Source organism: Protopterus annectens, chromosome 9.part0, assembly GCF_019279795.1.
Source record: "Protopterus annectens isolate FY-2018-M chromosome 9.part0, PAN1.0, whole genome shotgun sequence".
Taxonomy (NCBI): domain Eukaryota; kingdom Metazoa; phylum Chordata; order Ceratodontiformes; family Protopteridae; genus Protopterus; species Protopterus annectens.
In genome coordinates, this window is record NC_056743.1 from 733,451,830 (window position 1) to 733,473,275 (window position 21,446).

Below are 21,446 nucleotides of genomic sequence, written 5' to 3' on the forward strand. Positions count from 1 at the left end.
TGGGAATGCAGGGCTAGGTTTCTTAAGATCTTCACAGATTGATAACCTAGTAAATACATGTGAACACCTTCTGAGACAGGTAAGAATTAGGAGAAACTGTTATGCCATTTTACTGCCTGCTGTAGAGCCAGTGGAGTAAATATACATCAAGACCAAAAGAGAAGAGTTTTTGTATGCAGGCTTGGTGGCAAACTGTCTCAAGACATATCAAAAAAGAGTGTAGATACCAGTTTGCTTGCATTTCTGTTGAAATTAACTGTCAGTGAAGCTGAGCAGGGCAATGTTTCTACTGTGGTCAGTCCTGAAACCATGCCATGCTGGAGAGAGAAGGTTGTCTGCTGTAATATAATACTTAAGTTGTGAATGTAGACATATTTCCAGGATTCTAAACAAAGGAGATAGTATTGCTATGGAGCTGCAATTTGTGGGTCTGAGGAAGAGCCCCCTTAGTGTAATGGCATGATGAAGATTTTTTTTCAGAGTAATGGGACATACTTTTCTTTGAGTGATTTATCAAGACAAAGATAGGATATGCTAGAGCATCAGCAGTAAACATGATATATTCTGAAGGCAGCTGGCTGGGGGCCATGGTGGTAGGTTTGAGTTTATGTAGCTACTTTATTTTTTAAAACAACTTTTTATTAATTTTAAAACAAAGATTGTACAAAACTATTTAAAGATAAATAGAACAAAAGCATAACTATTTACATATGTCCAGGACAAAATCAAACATGGAAGACTAAATCATTAAAATTTATCAAGTAAATCACATAATTTTAACCAAAATCTAAACTGGTTTGTAACATTCAAAGTTCTCATTTTGGCAGTTGACAATTCTTTTTTACATACATTATTTGCTAAATTAATGAATTCTGTGAAAGAAAGAATACTTTTGCATTTCCAATTCTTAGTGACTATTTTCTTGCTGTAGCTAAAAGGGACCAAAGGAGAGGCACCTCCACCCCAGGAAAAGGATCCTAAAATAGAGCATTAAATAAGATCAATGAGTTAGAAATGATGCAATTATATGTCCACAAAGCTTGGGCAACATTTCTAAATTCAATCCAAAAAGGAGTTACTATTTTACAGTCCAATATCATATGAAACCAATCTGCACTAGAGACTTCATTATACCTCCAACAATTAATTTCCCCATAGCTATATATTAAAGCCACTTTATGTGGAGTTAAAAAAGCACTGTGAAGTAATCTCCATTATATATTTTCCAATAAAGAGAAGTAGATTTTCCTGCAGATTTAAGAATTAAGGATTTATCTTCATTGGAAAAGGCCTTCTCATTAATTTTAGAGTAATTCCAAAATAATGAATCTGTAGAACCAAACTCTTCTCTTTTTATTTTATAAATTATTGTTATATATGATTTATTCTTTATTTGCATTACTATTGATTCTAAATAAAAGACTCAATTATCTTTGGAATATGTTTTTATTGAAAATCCATGAAGATTTTGATTTTATCCCTAACATATTTTTTTACATATATTTCAACATTTGGAAAAATAATACACCTTCTTGCCACCTTTTAACATGCCAATCAGAGGATATTTTTGGTTTATTGGGGAGCCAAAGAAAATTAAGAAGAGTAGAATTTAACATTTTAAAGAATTTTTAGGGGGGGATAATTAATGATTGTAGATATCAAAGAATTTTTGGTAGGATTATCATTTTTATTAAAGTAAATCTGTCTTCCTTTGTAAAAAAAAAATTCCAATTAATAATTATTTTAGTAATAGCATCTATTAAATTATTATCATTTACTGCTATTGAGTCTTTTACAGTAGATTTAATAATTCCAAGATCATTAATTTGTGAATTGTCCCAAATAAAATTATTTTAGTTTCTTAAATAATTATTAACTTTTTTATTAATAAGTAAAGTTCTGGTTTTATCAGATTTAAGCATTAAACCTGACACTTTTTCAAAGGAGTTAATATACTTAGTAAAATTTTCTATTGAAGGTTCAACATCACCAATTGTTATTAAAATGTCATCTGGAAATAACTGAATTTTAGAGGAATAACTTTCATCTATCAAGAATCCTTGAATATTGCTATTAGATCTAATAAAGTTTGTGAAAAATTCAATTGCTAGAGCACATAACAGAGGTGATAAGGGACAGTTCTGCTTTGTACCTTTTAATATTTTGAAAGAGCTAGAAAGAAAAGAGTCAATTTTTAATAAAAGAGAATGAGTTACTATATAGATTAGTTATAAGATTTATAAAATCTAGGGAAAATTCATATTGTTTAAGTGCTTTGAACAAATAATTCCAACTAATAGAGTCAAAGCGTTACTTATATCTAGACTTATAGTTAGTTATTTTTTGTTTTTATTTACTAAATCTAGCAAAGTATTAAGTCTAATTATGTTATCCTGAACCTTTCTATGTAGTAGAAAACCAGTCTGATCATCATTTATTAATCCTGGCATAATAAGGTTCAATCTTTTGTAAAAATAGACATAAATATTTTATAATCATCATTTAGTAATGAAATAAGATGTCAAGAAAAACATAAGTTACAATCCTTATTTGGTTTCAGGATAGGAGATATCACATAATATTTCCAGGAGGGGGTGGTTGACATATGTTTAATTTGTTCAAAAACTTTTAATAGGATATATAAAATATTCTCTCAAATAATTTGTATAATTCTGGGATTATACCATCAAGACCAGGGGCTTTATTTAATTTAATATTATTAATTCAATCTTTTAATTCCTTAAAAGAGAATGACTTATCAATTTTGGATCTTTGTTCTTTGGTTAATTTAAACCTTATATTGTCTTTCAAAATGTCAACAGTTATGCTGTTGATTTCTAAGTCTGTCTCTTTGTTATTAATTTCTTCATAATATTTCCTAAAGCATTCTAGTATGTCTTTTAAATCAGTCACTTTTTTATTTTTATCATATTGTTTGGAAACTCTTTCTTTAATATGATTAGTATTTTTTTTCTTAGATCCAACAGCCAACCTGTGTAAGCTTTTGGGGTTTATTGTGTAAGTTTGTAATTTTAATTTTTCCAAATGTATTGATATTATGTGGTAAAGTACATCAAGATATTTCTGGTTTAATATTTTCAACTCAGCGTTTGCCAATTTGTCATAAGGTTTTAAACTGGATATCAGTTTATCTATTTTAGACTGCAAAGACATCAACTCCTTATCCCATTTTTTACACATGTACCAATTTTTAATTCTTCCATATAGATAAGCTTTTAAAGACTCCAAGGGAATTACTTCTGAAACTTCTCTGTTATTATTAATTTCAGTGTAGTAATCCATGCCTTTTAGATGGGTCAATATCATATAATTGAATGAATTATTCAGCAAACACTTATTAGTCAAACACTAATAATTGAAAACACTAAATATTGAACATTCAAGTGAAACATTTTGCTGGATTAAAAAACAGTTGGCCAACCCAGAAAACCACAGAAAAACATCACCAAATAAAACCCATTATAGTGAGGGGCTGTGCCCCCCACGCCCCCCCCCCAACTAAATATACCAACTCTGAGACTACACTACATTGGGAAAAGGGAAAATCCCCAATGATGGCCAACTGGTTGTTTTTCCAGTGAAATGTTTTTGCTTAAATGAACGTTTGATACTTAGTGTTTTCGTTTATTAGTGTTCAACTAATAAGCATTTGCTGAGTAGTTCATTTGATTATTTGATATACACCCTTTTTAGACACCATTCCTTAAAGTATTTTAATTTTACTACATAATAAGGCATTCTCTGATAGTAAATCAAATTACTTGCTTTGACATTAATATAAATGTAATAGCATTGTGGTCAGATAAAGGACATGAAGTTATCAATACATCTTCAATTTTAGTAAATAATCTACTAGAAGTAAAAACTTTATAAGTGTTTGTCTGGGTGCCAAATATATATGAATAATGTGCAAAGTTAAGAGAGTTGATTTAATATCATAAGTACCTCTCAAATGTTGAGAATTAATAAAATGATTTAAGTGTTTAGCTACTGAGGATAGCTTAAGAACCTTATCAGTAGTTTGTCTTTACTAGAAAAACTACAGTTAAAATATCCTGCAATAATCAATTCACCTTTTTATATAGGGTTATAATATCCAAATATTTCTTAGCAACTTTGGCTCCAATTCCAGGTATCCAATAAGAACTCACAAAAGTATAATTTTTTTGTCAATTTCTACTACTGCTAAACCCAGCATCCCATTTTTATCTGAATATGTATTTAATATTTTAGGCATAGGTAATGAATTTCTCAAAAAAAAAAAAAGAATTTCTCTACTTTTTGATTTAAAATGAGAGCTCACAAGAGTTGAATAATCTTTTAACATCAATCTATCTACAGCTTCAGATAACAAATGCATTTCTTGTAAGAAATTTATGTGAGCTTTATGCAGTTTTAATTATTTGTTTAAGCTACTCCTCTTCAATGGATTATTAAGTCCATTGATATTTAATGAGAGGCAATTATACGTTGACATTCATAAGAACATATAAATGCACTGACTTAAGATGATTTAACTTAAAATATAATAACCAAGTACTAATAATTGTTATTATGGACAGATACAAAAAAGCAACATTCCAGACTTATATACATTCAAACCTCCCAACATGAAAGGAAAATTCCCTGATTTAATTATATAATCATACAAACCACACAACAACCAACCCGTCACAATATCACCAAGCTAAACAGTTGCTACTGCTTCTTAATTTAAAGCAATGTTATTAATTATAACTATTTAAAGCACACTCAAGTCATGTTAAAAGGAAAAACAAGGCCTATATTATCTTATCAAAGAGGCATTACAGCGAATGCCTCTTCATGGACCCATAAAGAATGAACCGCCAGTTCCATGAATGGCCGATTCAGTGATTTTTTTCCTAGGGAAAAAATCGCTTGGCCATCAGTGTGAATTTGCCCCTTTCCCCTCTGTAGTGCAATCTTGGAGTTGGTATATTTAGTTAGTGGATGTGGGAGGGCAAAGTCCCCCACTTTTATGTGTTTGTAGTGATGTTTCATTTCTGGCCGGATCAGTGATTTTTTTTCCCTAGGAAAATATCACTGAATCAGCCATTCATGGAACTGGTGGTTCCTTCTTTAGGGGTTTGATGAAGAGGCATTCACTTTAATGCCTCTTAAATAAAATAATATAAACCCAGAAAAACAATATAAAGTATTAATTTGAGAAATATTAATATTTACGATTATAGAGATATAAAGTTGGAAATGTTAATACTAAAAAATGATATTATGTAGTTCTGAATATATCAAAAATATCCCAGAAATAATGCATTTCAAAATTCTCTATTTGATCAAGACATTTTATATAGTCATTTCTTCTAATTAATCCTAATATAGAAAATACTATAAATAGCCTAGTATTTAAGCATTTATATGAAGGAAATAAATAAAACTGACAACAACTATAACACATTAATCTATATACATCATAACACCAATACATATCAAGATCACGTATCATAAAACTTTTAAAACTCATGTAATAACATTGGTGAAAATGTGAAAGCAATAAAATATGGAAGTTTATTTAAAAGGTGCTAAAATTTAAAATGACATATTTGTGTATATTGTATGTGCTTATATATGCATTATATATTTACATGGATGTGCATACATATAACTGTACATGTGTTTGCAAATTATGAGTAGATGCTTGATATGTATATTAATAGTTAAGACAGTGTGTATGTTCTATCTCTCTATGCATGACAGTAAATATACAAATGAGTGAGTTCTTTTAAGTGAATGCTTGTATTATGAATGTATGTATGTTACTGTCAATACCTCTAGTACTTGGAATACACATCTAACATCTAACTTCTGTACAGGAAACATTCTTTTATGATTATATTTTAAGTATCGTGTACTTACAAATTTGCTTATAGTATTTTTCATTGCCATATTCTGAAATGTGCAGATTAAGTTTTTGTATTCATCATACCAATGGGAGATGAAAAATACTTGAAAGGATTTATAAGTCAATTTAGTATAAAATAAAATTATATATTTCACTAACAAATTCAGAATATTTTGAGGAATTAATCTGCTCATTAATATTATTTTCCAATAATTAGTGAAGTGACTCTGTGTAAGGCAACAGATGTTGAGCAGACTGAAGTGTTTTATGCATCTTCTCCTCTAAACTGTTTCATACAGCACTGAAGACAACTTATATTAAAGTATAAGTACAGTAATGTATATAAATGCTATGTGTAAATGAATATCTATATAGAAGTCAAATAAATATATTTAACTCAGATCAAGTTTATAATCACTGTTAATAGTTTCCAGTCAAATGTCTGTAAAAATCATTTTGTATAAAAAAACAATTTTATAGCAACCAATGTGGAGAGGTGTGAACCATATGTTATCCCATAAAAGATATGCTAGCTTCCTGCATGCTTGTTTTCATTTGCATTTTAGTAATGAAGTGTTCACTGTGTTTATCCTTACAGTTTTGTTGCATTGCACACCTCTTTTGGGTATCACATCAGGTGTTTGATTTCACAATTGCATTTCAAGGAAAGCACTGTGACAACTGTATAATTAAATAATACCAAAAGGTTATGGGGTATTTAGTCTTTGTAGGCAGTTGGATATACCTTGTGTAAATACATCTGTAGACCCCTTACCTATGAATAGACAAGTGTGTTCTGTGTAAATATGTATTTCAATTTGAGTGTGTTTTTGCATGTGTATGTCCTTATGTATATAGAATTGCAATGTACCATCATTTACTTAAGTATGGATGCTTAATCTGTATCTTACCAACTTTCAGATGATTAATAGCTCTCTATAACAATATTTTAATACACTGCCAGATGTTAAGTACAGCACATGTCATTCTCTGTTTACTATGCTATCAGCTTCATTCATGCTAGGCATTTGTAAGCATTCTGTGTTCCACCAACAGTCTTGATGCTTAACTCCCTACTTGTATTATATCTCAGGTCTTCCATTATCTGTAGATCACCCATGGTCTATGTGTTTTATATATACATGTATAGATATATTTTATGAGATTAAACCTTTAGCTGTGCCAATGTCTGTTGCAAAAAGCAGATCAGGTATTTTACTTATTAGATCTTATTTAATGAAATTATCTATTCTTGTGAAGAATATGTATTCCATGGGAACCCACATAGAAAATAGCAGATAGCCCTTGAACAATGCAAAAGTTAGAAAATGTACGAAATATAGACATAGCTAACAAAGAAGTTAATGGTTTGTACTTGCATAAATGAAATGTGGATATGAAGCAATACATTGGGTCAGTGACAATAATGGATCAGTTAAGGAAAGTAACCTTTTAAAATATCAAGACTCATAATGCCAAGTCCTGAAATGTGTAGACTGAATAATCAGAAATCCAGTCTGACAGTTTGTAAATATTTGTATGTACAATACAACAGGTAGCATGTTACAGAACCAGAGAAACTATACAGAAAATTCCATTACTGTAATAGGTACTTCTTTGTTTATCAGAAGTATCCTGCATAGCAGTAACTGTCTAATTCATTATTATTACTTATATTAGTTTTTCTCAGCTTCTTTCATGACACATTAAAACCAGTAATATTGTTTTAAACAATCATTTTCATCACTATACATGACTTATTCCTCTGTACTGTGATGATCTGCTGCATGAATATATTATATTTACATTGTACTTATATAAAGGATACAACTTTCACTGAATTATAATTAGGATGACTACAAAATGTCACTAAACAGAGATTAGTACCAGGTGTCTTTAAGTCTGTAGGATGTCTTCTTTTTCTTCTTCCCACTGCATTCTTCTTTCATTTTCTTCTTCTCATTATTCCACTTTTTAAAAGATAATGAGCATAAAACCTACATAGATATGTTTTAAAATTAACTAGATTAATTTTAAATGTTCTATTTTGGTGTTACTGCTGCTCATTTTAACATTCTAAAAGGTTTCTTCTTGTAAATGATGGTTAAAGTTCAAAATGCATTTCCTGCAACATAGGCAGCTTGAACATGGAATTTAGACTGTTATAAGTTGAAAAACAGCTTAAGGTATGTGAAAAAAACATCATAAAGCAATTTAACTAAAACTAGGAGTGAAAGGGGGCTGAAAAGAAAGAGTTACAGATAAAACAGTCAATAGCATCTCTAATTCTTTGAATAAGAGCCCATGTAATGAACAAACACCACACAAGTTAAACTATTAAAATAAAATGATGTAATGTATAGAAATGATTTTCATGCAGCCAGAACCACTCAACACAATGCCCACTGCACATAGCTAAAACTTATCATATGCAACCACATTCACCAGATAGAATTTTTATTTGTAGAGAAGTTTGAGTTAAAAATATGTTTGTAAAGTTACTTGTGTTAAAATGCATCAGCAGTAGGTTCTGCTGGACAGAAAGAATCTATGTATGTATATTAGGTTATATTGTTGTAAGTGATCAATTGTGTATGTTTTATAAGAGAACCCTGGAAGACTGGAAAGTTTGAAATTGTGTTTTAGCAAGGCTCTGTGCATGTATTGTACCAAAATCAGGTGATCAGAGATGATGTCATCCTCTAACCACTATCTGGTTGCTTTGACACAGAATCTGACAGGAAAGATTTCTGACAGGATATATATCTCACACATCCACACAGACAAAGACAGACATCATCTGGCTTTTGCTGTGGTAAGACACTCAGTATACATCAGCTTAGCTTGCTTTAGTAAGTAGTCAGGGAACAGTAATTCATTAGTTAGTCAGGCACATTTAGTGAGAATAATTTAGTATTGTTTTCTGCATCTGTGATAAACTATCCAACTGTATTATTTTTATATCTCTGTGATTGAAACTCTGTTGTTTATTGTATTCAATATTCCCGTTTTCTGTTTTATTATCATTAAATATTTCAATACCTTTCATAGTGTCTAGTCCTTTAGAGAATAACGTTAACATCTTGAGAGTACTTATCCTTGTTTTAGTGACATGGTGGCCGCTCCTGAAAACCTTGCTGCTTTGGTCACACTCTACCATTTGTATTAGTATTAATTTTGCACAGTACAATTGGGTACCCTTTGTAGGAGCCTTAGGGTAGCTGACTGGTGCCAGTGTGATTGCCTCAGAGTCTGGGCAGAAAGGGGCACATATAGTAAATCTGTGCCAGCTTTTCTCAGGTGTGTATGTGTGTATGTGAAACTCAAATATCCAAGTGTGTGCGTCAGCTACTGGGAACAAGGACACAGAGTTCTAAAGTGGTCAGTGTGGAGTTTTATGTGGGTCTGGAGAAAGAAAAAGAGTCCAGCCCTGGGTCTGGAACATGTTCTCTGTATGATCCTAAGGGAAATTGTGCTTGGTACAGGGAGCTGCATCTGAAAATACTGTGAGATTCAATCACAAAAGGAAATACTGCCAACCCAGCTATCTGGAATTTTGTAAATAATTATATGTCATTTGTGAATATTAATATGATTTATATTGAAGTGTGACAGAAGGAGATACTGCCTGCACAGCTATCTGGAATTTTGTAAATAATCATATGTCATTTGTGAATATCAACATGATTCATATGCTTGTCTTACAAATGTATTAGAACTGTATGTTATATGTATATTAAACTGCTGGTACAGAAGTGTGTGTTGAACATGGCTTGTACAGTACTGAGCCTAGATGTGTCACCACAGTATACCCTGCTGGATTAGAACAGAAATGTATATAAACTATTGCACCTGTGTAAATGTATATGTTTTAACAGTGGAGACTAGAACATGGAGGGTTAACTTGCAAAACTTCAAGAAAATAGTTGAAAATAAATTGTTTTATGATTGTGCTATAAAGGTTAGTTTAAGTCAACAGGAGACAGGATGTTTATTCTATGGGACTCTATGTGTTGCCTTGAAAGAGAGATAATTACTAGCCTTGAGAGACAGAAATGTTTTATTATTTTGGGACTTCCAGGATCTGCAAACATCTGAGGAAACACTTTATTTATGTATTTGTCATAGGGAAATGCTAAATGTTGGTAGTTTCTGACAATGGGGGGGTTTCACTTGGGAACTAATGTCAGGTGACAAAAAGTGATGTCATCCAAGCTAACCCAACAGTAATATTTCATATTAATTTAAGAACTCTCTAAAAGAGAGAGAGAGAGAGAGAGAGGGCAATTTGTATTTTGTCTTTGACCTGGAACATCCACTCATCACTTCTGCCTGCTTGTTGCTCTGTAAGTACGTTTTTAGGGCATAGTAACTCTTTTAGATTCAGATAGGAATATAGTAAAGTATACCTTAGATGTTTTCTTTATTTATTTGAGACTTCCTGCAATGTTGTTTTAAATATTTCCTGTGATTTTGAACTCTGATGTAACTGATTACTTCTGAGTATTGTCTTGTTCTTTTATTATTTATTATTAAATATATTTAAACCTATCACCGTGGCTGATATCTGTGAGACATATTTAAGCTCTTAGAGTACTTGCATATCTTTTTGGTGACACTGTGGGCCACTCATAATAGCATTGTCTCTTGGTCAAACTACAACTGGATTAATAGTAACATTACACAGTAAGATTGGACACCCTTTGCTAAGGGTATTAAAGTAGCCAATAATGAGCTGGCTGGTGTCAGTGAAAACTACATTATAGTCTGTGCAGAAGGGGGCACAGCCAGTAAACCTGTGCCAGCCTTTCCGTGGTTTGCATGTGTGTGTGTTGTGTGTGTGTGTGTGTGTGTGTGTGTGTGTGTGTGTGTGTGTGTGTGTGTGTGTGTGTGTGTGTGTGTGTGTGTGTGTGTGTGTGTGTGTGTGTGTGTGTGTGTGTGTGTGTGTGTGTATATAAATCAAATGTCAAAATGTGTGTGTTTCAGCTACTTGGGCAGGGACACAAAGCACTTGTTGGGCAGAGAGGGTACTGGAGGTCTTAGTGTGGCCACTCAGCTAAGATCTCAGTTCTATAGCTGTGCCAGTGGGGAGTCTTATTGGGGGTCTGGAGAAAGAGGGAGAAACCAGCCCCAGACTGACTGTGATCTCTGTGTGCTCTTAAGGGAAATTGCACTTTACTATGTGTGTACTTGTCATCCTCCCAGTGGGTATGTCCCCCACTGTTGCCAGTAGTGAGGACTGAGGCTCATTGATTACTGGGCCAGTGTTGGGGCATCACATATTAATTGGTGGCAATGGTGGGATATCCATATATTAGGATTCAGTGGTATGGATATTGAATTCCTGTAGCCTGTAACCAGTGGTTACTAAGGAAGGTATTAGTACTCTCAGTCAGCCACACAGTGAACATTCAGATTCATTCACAATTGTTTTTTTTTTTTGCTAGCTTAGTTAGTCATGGAGAGCAAGCAAGCATGTCAGCAGAGGAGTATGGCCAGCTGACAAGGAGCAAGTTGGCTGAGATGTGTCATGCTAAGGGACTGGTGCATGCTAACCTGTCTAAAGCAGAAATTGTTGCAGCCTTGGGCACAGCTGCATCACAGACCAGCAATCAGGAGGACAACAAGGCTTGGAGATGTACAACTCTTAGAAAATGAACAGTTCAACCTTTCCACAAAAGACTTAAAACTCCATCTGGAGTTAAAGAGACTTTTGGAAATAGAAGCAGTAGAGAGACTGAGATGTCCGGAAGCTGAGGACAATGAGAGGCAGTGGCAACATGAAAAAGAGATGCTGACTTTTCACCAGAGTCATGGAAGTAATGGGGAAGGGAATAACCAAACCCCAAAAGCCACAAAGGTCAGTACATTTCTTCCACAGTTTACAGAAATGATAATCATTAAGCAATAACTGATGACATGGTGTGGTATATTTAAGATTTACCCAGGATTGGCATGGTTTAATCATGAGGGCAAAGCCCAAGTGATTAAATAAAGCCAACCTTGGAAAAATCTTCAATATACCACAACCATGGAGTCGGTTATTGCTATTATACAATGACATTATTTCAGAAAAAAATACTTATTTTTCTTAAATAATGTTTTTGTATAATGGAGCATTACTGTTCTTCCATCAGTGGTGGTATATTGCTTCCTTATGTTGATGTACTGCGCATGCATATGGGACTTGCATTCCCACACATACCCAGTACATCAATGCTTTAAAATGGAGGCAATGGAGAAAAGAAAGTCTCTGTTGGTCCGTTTTTTTTTTTTTATTTTTTTTTTAATTAAAAAAAAAGTTTTGGACACTTTATACCAACGGAAAAAAGTTTGGGTGACCAGACCTTTTTTCATTGGTGTATTGTGGGATTTACAATGGGCATGCTGGCCAATCAGCATGCATGTTTGGAATATTAATGGGGGTCATTGTATAATTCATATGTTTGAAAGGGTGTGTAGACAGTATAATGTTAACTAAGGGCTCTGGGGACAGTTTTTGACCCCCTTACTCTATGGTAAATCTGTAACTGCTATTTCTAACTTGTCTGATACTGATTGCTTAAATTATAATACAGTCATAAATTGTTTGTCAGAATTTTTTAACCCCTGAAGCTTATAGGAAAAAGTTTTGTGAACATAGATGGATGCAGATGAAAGTGTGTGTCAATGTATTGTTGAATTAAGCACTTATTTTCATAGGTGGATGAGTGGATGTCAAGTCACCACTTTTGAAATACTGGCAGACCTTTTGGTGAGGGAGCAAGCCCTTAGCACTTTGAGGACATGAAAATCTGGTTAGCAGATAGAGAATGTAACACAATAGAGGAGTTGGGGCAAAAGGGAGACCTGTACCTATCAAGCAGGGCATCATTGCACAGGAAAGGGATACCCTGTGCTGCTCATGGGGCTAAGTGAACCCACTGTGGGCAGCCCAGACTGCCCCAACAGATTCCACCTGAAGCAAGGGAAGCCACTAGTCCAAGTACATGTCCAGGACCAAGGTTTAAATGTTTTAAATGCAACCAGTGAAGCCATTTAGCATATAGATGTCCACAGAGGCAAGGTGGGAGAGCCAGGAAGTGGGAATGAGAGAATGTCAGCAGTAAGTTGTCTCGAGACAACAAAGGTACCAAACTACCAATATAGGTTATATGCTATTTTATCAAATGGGCAACAGGCCACTGGTAAGAGAGACACAGCTTCTGACATAACCATTATGAAGCCAGCAATGGTTAAAAATGAGCACTGCTTTCTTGGGCAGACTACTCTAGTCAGAGCGTTAGGAGGGAACTCATTCCAAATACCTATGGCTAGGGTTCACCTTGACTGGGAGGGTGGAAAGCCAGCAAACAGGTGTGTTTGAGGATATCCCTGCAGATCTCCTGATATAGAATAATTTTGATAATGCAGTACCTTGTGTGCATGCAGGGGCATGCAGTTAGGCTTGGAGACAAGCATGTAGGCTTGGTAGCCTGGGGAAGACCCAGACAGACCACAGACTTGAAGCCAGGATTGGTGTGGTGGTTACTTCAGAGAGGAATCTGCCCTGTAACAGTGAGACTGAAGGTGAGCCACAGCTGCCCATGGTCACTGATGTTCCCTTGGAGAGAGTGACTGCAAGGGCAGAGGTGAGTAGTAGTACTCAAGCTGACAGTGAGGCACCACTGTCAGAGGCTACCAGACTTCCTGTGGAAGGGGACCTGGAAAGGGTTACAAAGAGAGAGTTGAGACAGGCTCAGCTCTCAGATCTACATTACAAGACTTGAGGCAGGTAGCCAGTTAGGCACCTGATTCTCAAGGGAAAGTGAAACCTGTATACTGAGACAAAGGGTTACTGTATAGACAGAGTGAACACCTGAGGGAGGGCATATACAGCAGTTGGCAGGACCCAGAGCCTACCATCTGGCACTTCTAGCCATAGCCCGTGATATTCTCTTTGCAGGTCATATGGGCATAAAGCATACCAAGAGATGTATTATGCAGAACTTTTATTGGCCTGGGATTTCTAGAGATGTAACAGGGTACTGCGGGACCTTTGATCAGTACCAAAAGGTAGGCAAGGCAGGAGACAAGGTCAAAGCTCCTTTGTTGCCTTTACCTGTGATTGAGGAGCCATTTCAGAGAGTAGCTATGGATATTGTGGGGCTTCAGAGTACCCCAAGTTCCACAGGGAAAAAGTATATCCTAATGGTAGTAGATTATGCTATCAGATACCCTGAAGTGGTGGCCCTATCCTCCATTGAGGCAGAAAAGGTGTCAAATGCTTTGTTAGATGTTTTCCGCAGGGTAGGTTTCCCAAAAGAAATACTGATTGATAAGGGTTCCAGTTTCACATCAGACCTGCTGGCTTGTCTGTGGAAGCACTGTAGGGTGAAGCACCTAAAGACCACCCCCTACCATCCCCAGACTAATGGTCTTGTGAAGAGGTTAAACTCTACACTCAAGACCATGCTATGGGCAGTTGCAGACCAGTTTAAGATGGAGTGGGACAAATATTTGCCCTATCTGTTGTTTGCTTATAGAGAGGTGCCTCAGGAATCCACAGGTTTTTCACTCTTTGAGTTTCTGTATGGGCATAAGGTGAGGGGACCTCTAGATTTCATATGAGATGAGTGGGAGGGTGAGTGTGAATCCCACAAGGAGACTGCTGTGGCATATGTCCTAAACCTCAGGACAAGGCTCTGGGAACTCATGGGCTTGGTCCAGGAAAACCTGGCAGGAGCCCAACAGCAGAAAAAGGTCTGGTATGACTGGAATATTTGCACCACAGACTATGCTGTAGGGCAGTGGGTACTGGTTCTCATTCCTGTCAGACAAAACAAGCTGCAGGCAGGTTGGGAGGGACCCTTCAAAGTGGTAAGGAAGGGCAATGATGTTAATTATGTGGTAGAACTGCTAGGTAGGAGGCAGGGGCATAAATAGTACCATGTTAACATGATGAAACCTTGCCATGATAGGGAGGGTCTTGTGCTAAGTATTTGCAGTACAAGCCAGGAGTAGTCTGAGGGGGATCTATGGCTACAGGCAGTCAGCCAGTCAAATCCCAAATTTATATGGTGGAGCCTAGGATTGCAGGCATATGATGGGACAGTGGGGCACTGTACTGGGGTCAGCAATGCCAAGGCAGCTGAAATCTCAAGACAGGGTATGAGGTAATGTATTCCCAGATAGGTTCACCCTCTCAAACAATGTTTCTCAAGGGTCACTTGAAAAAGTAGCTTGAGTTCTTTTTTTGGGGGGGTGAGAAATGTCACAAAAGGAAATACTGCCAGCCCAGCTATCTGGGATTTTGTAAATAATTATGTGTCATTCGTAAATATTAATATGATTTGTATAGAAGTGTGACTAAAGGAAATAGTGCCAGCACAGCTATCTGGAATTTTGTAAATAATCATATGTAATTTGTGAATATCAATATGATAAATATGCTTGTCTTACAAATATATTAGAAGTGTATGTTATGTGTGTATTAAACTGCTGGCTCAAAAATGTGTGCTGAACAGGGTTTGTACAGTACTGAGCCTAGATGTGTGACCACAGTGTACCCTACTGGATTAGAACAGAATTGTATATAAAATATTGTACCTGTGTAAATGTATATGCTTTAACAGTGGGAACTAGAACATAGAGGGTTAACTTGTAAAACTTCAAGAAAATAGTTGAAATGAAATAGTTTTTTGATTGTGCTATAAAGGTTAGTTTTAGTCAACAGGAGACAGTATATCTATACTACAGGACTCTGTGGTGCCTTGAAAAAAAGATAATTACTAGGTTTGAGAGGCAGAAGTGTTTTATTGTTTTAGGACTTCCAGGATCTGCAAACATCTGAGGAAAAGCCTTTATTTATGTATTTTCATAGGGGGATGCTAAATGTTGGTAGTTTCTGACAATGGGGGGTTTAGCTTGGGAACTAACATCAGGTGACAAAAAGTGATGTCATCCAAGCTAACCCAGCAGTAATATTTGATATTAATTTAAGAACTCTCTGAAAGAGAGAAAGAGAGGGCATTTTGTATTTTGTCTTTGTTCTGGAAACATCCACTCATCACTGCTGTTTGCTTGTTGTTCTGTAAGTAAGTTTTTAGGGCATAGTAAGTCTTTTAGATTCAGATAGGAATATAGTAAAGTATACCTTAGATGTTTTCTTTATTTATTATAACTGTCCTGCAATGTTGTTTTAAATATTTCCTGTGATTTTGAACTCTGATGTAACTGATTACTTACTGATTATTGTCTTGTTTTATTATTTATTATTAAACATATTTAAACCTATCTTTGTGGCTGATATATGTGAGACATATTTAAGCTCTTAGAGTACTCACATATCTATTTGGTGACACTGTGAGCCACTCCTATTGCCTTCTCTCTTGGTCAAACTATCATTTGGATTAATAGTGACATTACACAGTAAGATTGGACACCCTTTGCTAAGGGCCTTATAGTAGCTGATAAGGAGCTGGCTGGTGGCAGTGAAAACTACCTTATAGTCTGCACAGAAGGGGACATAGCTAGTAAACCTGTAACAGTCTTTCCCAGATGTGTGTGTATGTAAAATCAAACCTCCAAGTGTGTGTGTGTGTGTGTGTGTGTGTGTGTGTGTGTGTGTGTGTGTGTGTGTGTGTGTGTGTGTGTGTGTCAGCTACTTGGGCAGGGACACAAAGCACTGGTTGGACAGAGAGGGTGCTGGTGGTCTTAGCTTGGCCACTCAGCTAAGATCTCAACTCTGCAGCTGTGCCAGTGGGAAGTCTTACTGGGGATCTGGAGAAAGAGGGAGAAACCAGACCCAGACTGAGTGTGATCTCTATGTGCTCTTAAGGGAAATTGCACTTTACTGTGTGTGTACTTGTCATCCTCCCAATGGGTATGTCTCTCACTGTTACCAGTGGTGAGGATTGAGTCTCCTTGATTACTGGTCCAGTGATGGGGCATCACACCATCTTTGCTCTTAGTGACCATCCCTCACTTGAGTCAGATTGAGTCTCCTTGATTGCAGGCCCAGAGCAGGGAACATCACAAGAATATGTAAATTAAGTGGATTAGTTAAACATGTTAATATACACCCCCCACATACACACTACTCTCTATGTTAGAAAATAATGTTTGAGAGGCTTTAAATAAAATAATAGAGAGACTTATATGTAATAATAATAAATATATACACACTATCTCAGATACCATCAATATACCCCACCACCACATAAACACTACTGTCTATATTTAAAAATAATGTTAGAGAGAATTAAAATAAAATAATAAAGAGACTTATAAGTAATAGTAATAATAACATATATACACTATGTCACATACTATAGAAAAAGTATTTTGATAAAGTATAAACTTTGTTTTTGTTTGTTTTACCTTGTATTTGATTATGAATTGTAATAGATGACAAAATTGAATACCTGTGAGAAAGCTATTTAGGCAAAATAGAAAATGAGAACACCATAACTTTCCTTTATTATTTTTTACTATTTTTTTGTCCTTCAAAGGCCAGCCATTCCTTGTTGCTTGTCTCTTTAAGCTGACAAGAGTCCAATCCATATTTTCTGACTGATCAAAAGTTTCTTTTTCTGAGGAAAGTCCACCGCATCTTCTATAGAATTGAAAGTTTTCTGACCTTCTGATAAAAAGGTCCTAATTCTGGTTGGAAAAATTAGTTGAGCTTTAATGTTTAGCTTCTTTAAGCCTTTTACAAATGGACACATGCTTTCCTTTTGGTCATAACAGATGCAGGTTAGTCATTGTCAAACCTAATAGTATTGTTACTTAGTTTTATTAGAGAATTAGCGCAAGCAGTCTTCAGTACCATGTCCTTGTCTTGGCTGGAAAGAAATTTTACAATAATAGCTCTGGGGACTGGAAGATTTTTCTTTAAATAAGAAGTCAACAGAGATCTGTGGATCTCTCAATAACAAAAGAGAGAACTCTAGTAGATTTAGAATTTTAGGCATCCAGTTAGTTAAAAACTGCAACATACTGTCTCCTTCATTTTCTGGTATTCCATATATCCTAATATTATTTCTTCTACTCTGTCTGCCTTCTATGTCTTCCAGCTTTTTTCCATAAGTAAAGTATTTTGTTTTAACAGAAATTCTGTGTTATTCTCACTCTCTGCCATTCTGCTATCCAGATAATTTAATGTGTCTTCTATTGCTGACATCTGAACACATTGTTGTTTTATGATCTCTTTTAACATTTCTGTTTGTTTCTTGGAATATTCTTTTATATTGTCCATTTTTATCTCAAGCTTATCAAATTTAACAGAAAGCTCTTCGGTACTGCCTATTATAGACTGTAGTTCCGTTTTCACTGAGTTGTCTTGAGAGTTCACTTTTGAGTGTCTCATTCTGTCACAACAGTCAATAAAACTTCTGACAGGAAAAAAATCAAAGAGAAAAAATAAAAACTTGATTTTTCTTTCAAATGGTTGTCCAAGTTTGTTTAAAATACTTAAAATATATAAGAAAGTAAGTTTTTATTAAGTTTGTATAGTAAAATCCTGTCAGAAACAGAAAATAAAGCAGAACTAAGACTTTGTGCTGTTAGAAGTTTGTCATTTTGGCCGTGCCCCTGATTCCTACGCAGGTACTTTTTGATTGTAGAAGTAGAAATGGGAGTGGATATGACAATATTTTTGGTTGTTTATTTAGGGTGTAGTTTAGAGGTTAGTTTGCGTGTTTGTTTTTAAGGAAGGAGGTAAGTTTTAATAAAATGTAGGTTATATCAGATGGAGCAGTGGTGCACCAGTAGCATTATCACCTCACAGCAAGAGGTTCTCCAGTTTCAATTCTCAGCTGGAGTGCCTTCTGTGAGGAGTCTGAATGTCCACCCTGCATTCGTGTGGGTTTCCCCTGGGCTCTCTGGTTTCCTCCCACGTTATAAAGACATGCATCTCCCCGGGCCTCTGCTGTAAATTGGCTTTGTTCCAAGTCAGACTTTCCTGTTTAACAAATGTTAAACAAATAAATAAAATAAATTGAAAAGCAGTGCTTATGGATTGCTCAGAATCATTTGGAGAAGGTTGTCTAGAGTATCCCTGGTTTAGAATTTATGGAGACCCAGAATAGTTTGACATTAGAATGGTACATATCTTGACACATTTTCCTAACCTTTCTTTTGTTTTGTGTAGTTTGATTTCTTAAGGAGCTGAACTGTAGTTGAAATAGCCATGTTATTAGGTTTTGTCTCCAGAAATCATGAGTTGTTTACTTGTCCTAATTAGCCATGGTAATGGGTTAGATATGACTCTTTTAGTTGTTAAAGGGGTATGTTCATTTAAAATGATTAGAAATGTTTTGTTGAATAATGCTACAGCATCATCAAGTGATAGAGTTTTAAGTACATTCTAGTTATGTAATTTTAAGGCTGTGATGAAAGCTTCTTCTTCTGGAAGTTGGTGATATTCATCATTTTATTGTATTGGTGGAGTTTCTAGTTCAAGCTTTGGTACCAGATTGCAAAAGTAGAGAGATGGTCGCTCAGTGTGTCTGGCATATATGATATAATATGATATGATATGATATGATATGATATGATATGGTATGATGCCATTTCTTTGGGGAGAGATGTGGGAATTAAGTCTAGTGTGTATTTTCTTGTTGTGTTTAGATATCTAGCTGGGTATTAGGTGTGTAAAGCCAGAGAGTTGAATTTTTAAACATCTTTTTTAACATTACATATTACATAGTGACATGAGTACATATTTTTGGTATAAAAGAGAAAATAAACCATTACAAATTTTTTCATGAATTATATAAATATCATTTCTGTCTTAACAATTATTATTCAATTGAGAAATTTATGTAATGTTAAAGTCCTGCCTTCCTTGAAATATCACTCCAATTCATAAACGTTATTCTGCATGTTTTATTCCCACAGATTGCATTAGTGGGAATTGGACCTCAATGAGTTCAATTTGTGGGTCTTTGGGAATCTGTCTAGAGGTGATATGGTTCCTAACAAATATGGAGACATCACCATGGTTGGCATCTAGTCAGAGGGCATGGTAGGTGCAAAACCTGGGTATAGCAAGAGTGATTTCTGAACATTAAAACCAAGTTTCAGTAATGTCACAGATATATGTTCTGAATGTAGCAGATCCTCAAGGTCAGGCAGTTTGTTGTTGAAACTTCTGATGTTGAGCAGAGCCACCTTTATGTGATCCTGTTTTGCAGTCATTTACCCCCACATGAACCATTAACATGTCATAGTCATACTTGCTAGGTGAAGTGGATCTTAAGGATCCTTGAGATATCAGAGATCTTGCCACCTGGAAGACAACTCACTGTTGTCCTGTATTTGTCCAGCCTAGTGAGAAGAGAATCTCTGTGTCTGATCACAAATATATTTTTATTTGTTGAGTGGTCTAGTGTGCCTTTTTATGAAAGTGTGCAAGAAGTGCATCTGAAGGTGATGGAGTGCTGAATTTTCACTGAGACCTAGTCTTCATTAATCTGGGAGGACTTGGCAATGATTCTTTTACAGCTTCAGTGTAAGATATTTTAGTGTGGGTTGGTGTAGATTGTTCTGGCTGTGTGTGCTGCTCACGGTCTGTGTTTTTTGTGAGTGTGGCCCCCACATTTGTTAAGTATTTGCATTTCCCATAAACAGACTTTTTTGTATTGAGTAAGAGTTCATTATAGGTGAGCATAAGGCAGCTACTACACTATGTAATTATACCAAGTGCCATGAGGCTGGCTACAGAAAGAAAACAAGCTGGCTTACTTTTCATCTTGTCCAGAGAGTTTGAGAATTAATTAGTATTGCATGGCTTGCACGGAGTACCATATGTAGGTAATTAGTTACTAGCCTGTACTTTGGAAGAATGTAGCTATACAGAGAATGGCTTAAACTGAATTATATGAAGTAAATGGGGTAAATTAGGTTTAGTTGGTAGGAGTACACTGTATGTTATTATGCAGATGAAATGAGGTAAATGAGAATTGATGGGAAGGGGTACACTACCTGACCAAAGCAAACAAAGTCATTGGATTAAGTTGCAACTGTCAAGACGGACAAAGCAGACTCTCTAAGCTACTGTATAGTATGAGCTATGTGGTGTAGCTACAGGCTACTTAGGGCAATGTAGAGCAGCTCTGGATTGATAGAGGCCACTTGGAGGATATGTGCTATACAGTGTAACATGTAGTGCAACTGCAACTGATCAGCTGCACTTCTGTGTATTGCTATTCACACTTACTAATAGGATTAAGAAGAGATAAGAAGTATTATGTCAGATAGAGATCAAGATGCCTGTGTTCACACTGTGCACAGTGCTGAAAAAATTATATGAACATTCTGGCAATATCGAGAAACATTCTTCAAGGATCTGTAGCAATTTGAGGTCTAGAAATGGGCTTGGTTCCCTCTACTCTTGCTAAAACAAAAATAGCACTTCTTAGCAAAATTATTAACAGTACAAAAACATGTACAGCTGTCACAGCAAGCTCAGTCAAAAGCAAATGAACACTTATCCCCAATGTTGTATGAAAGCCACTATTTTGTATTACTAAAATGCTATATCTGCTTTATTGATGACATA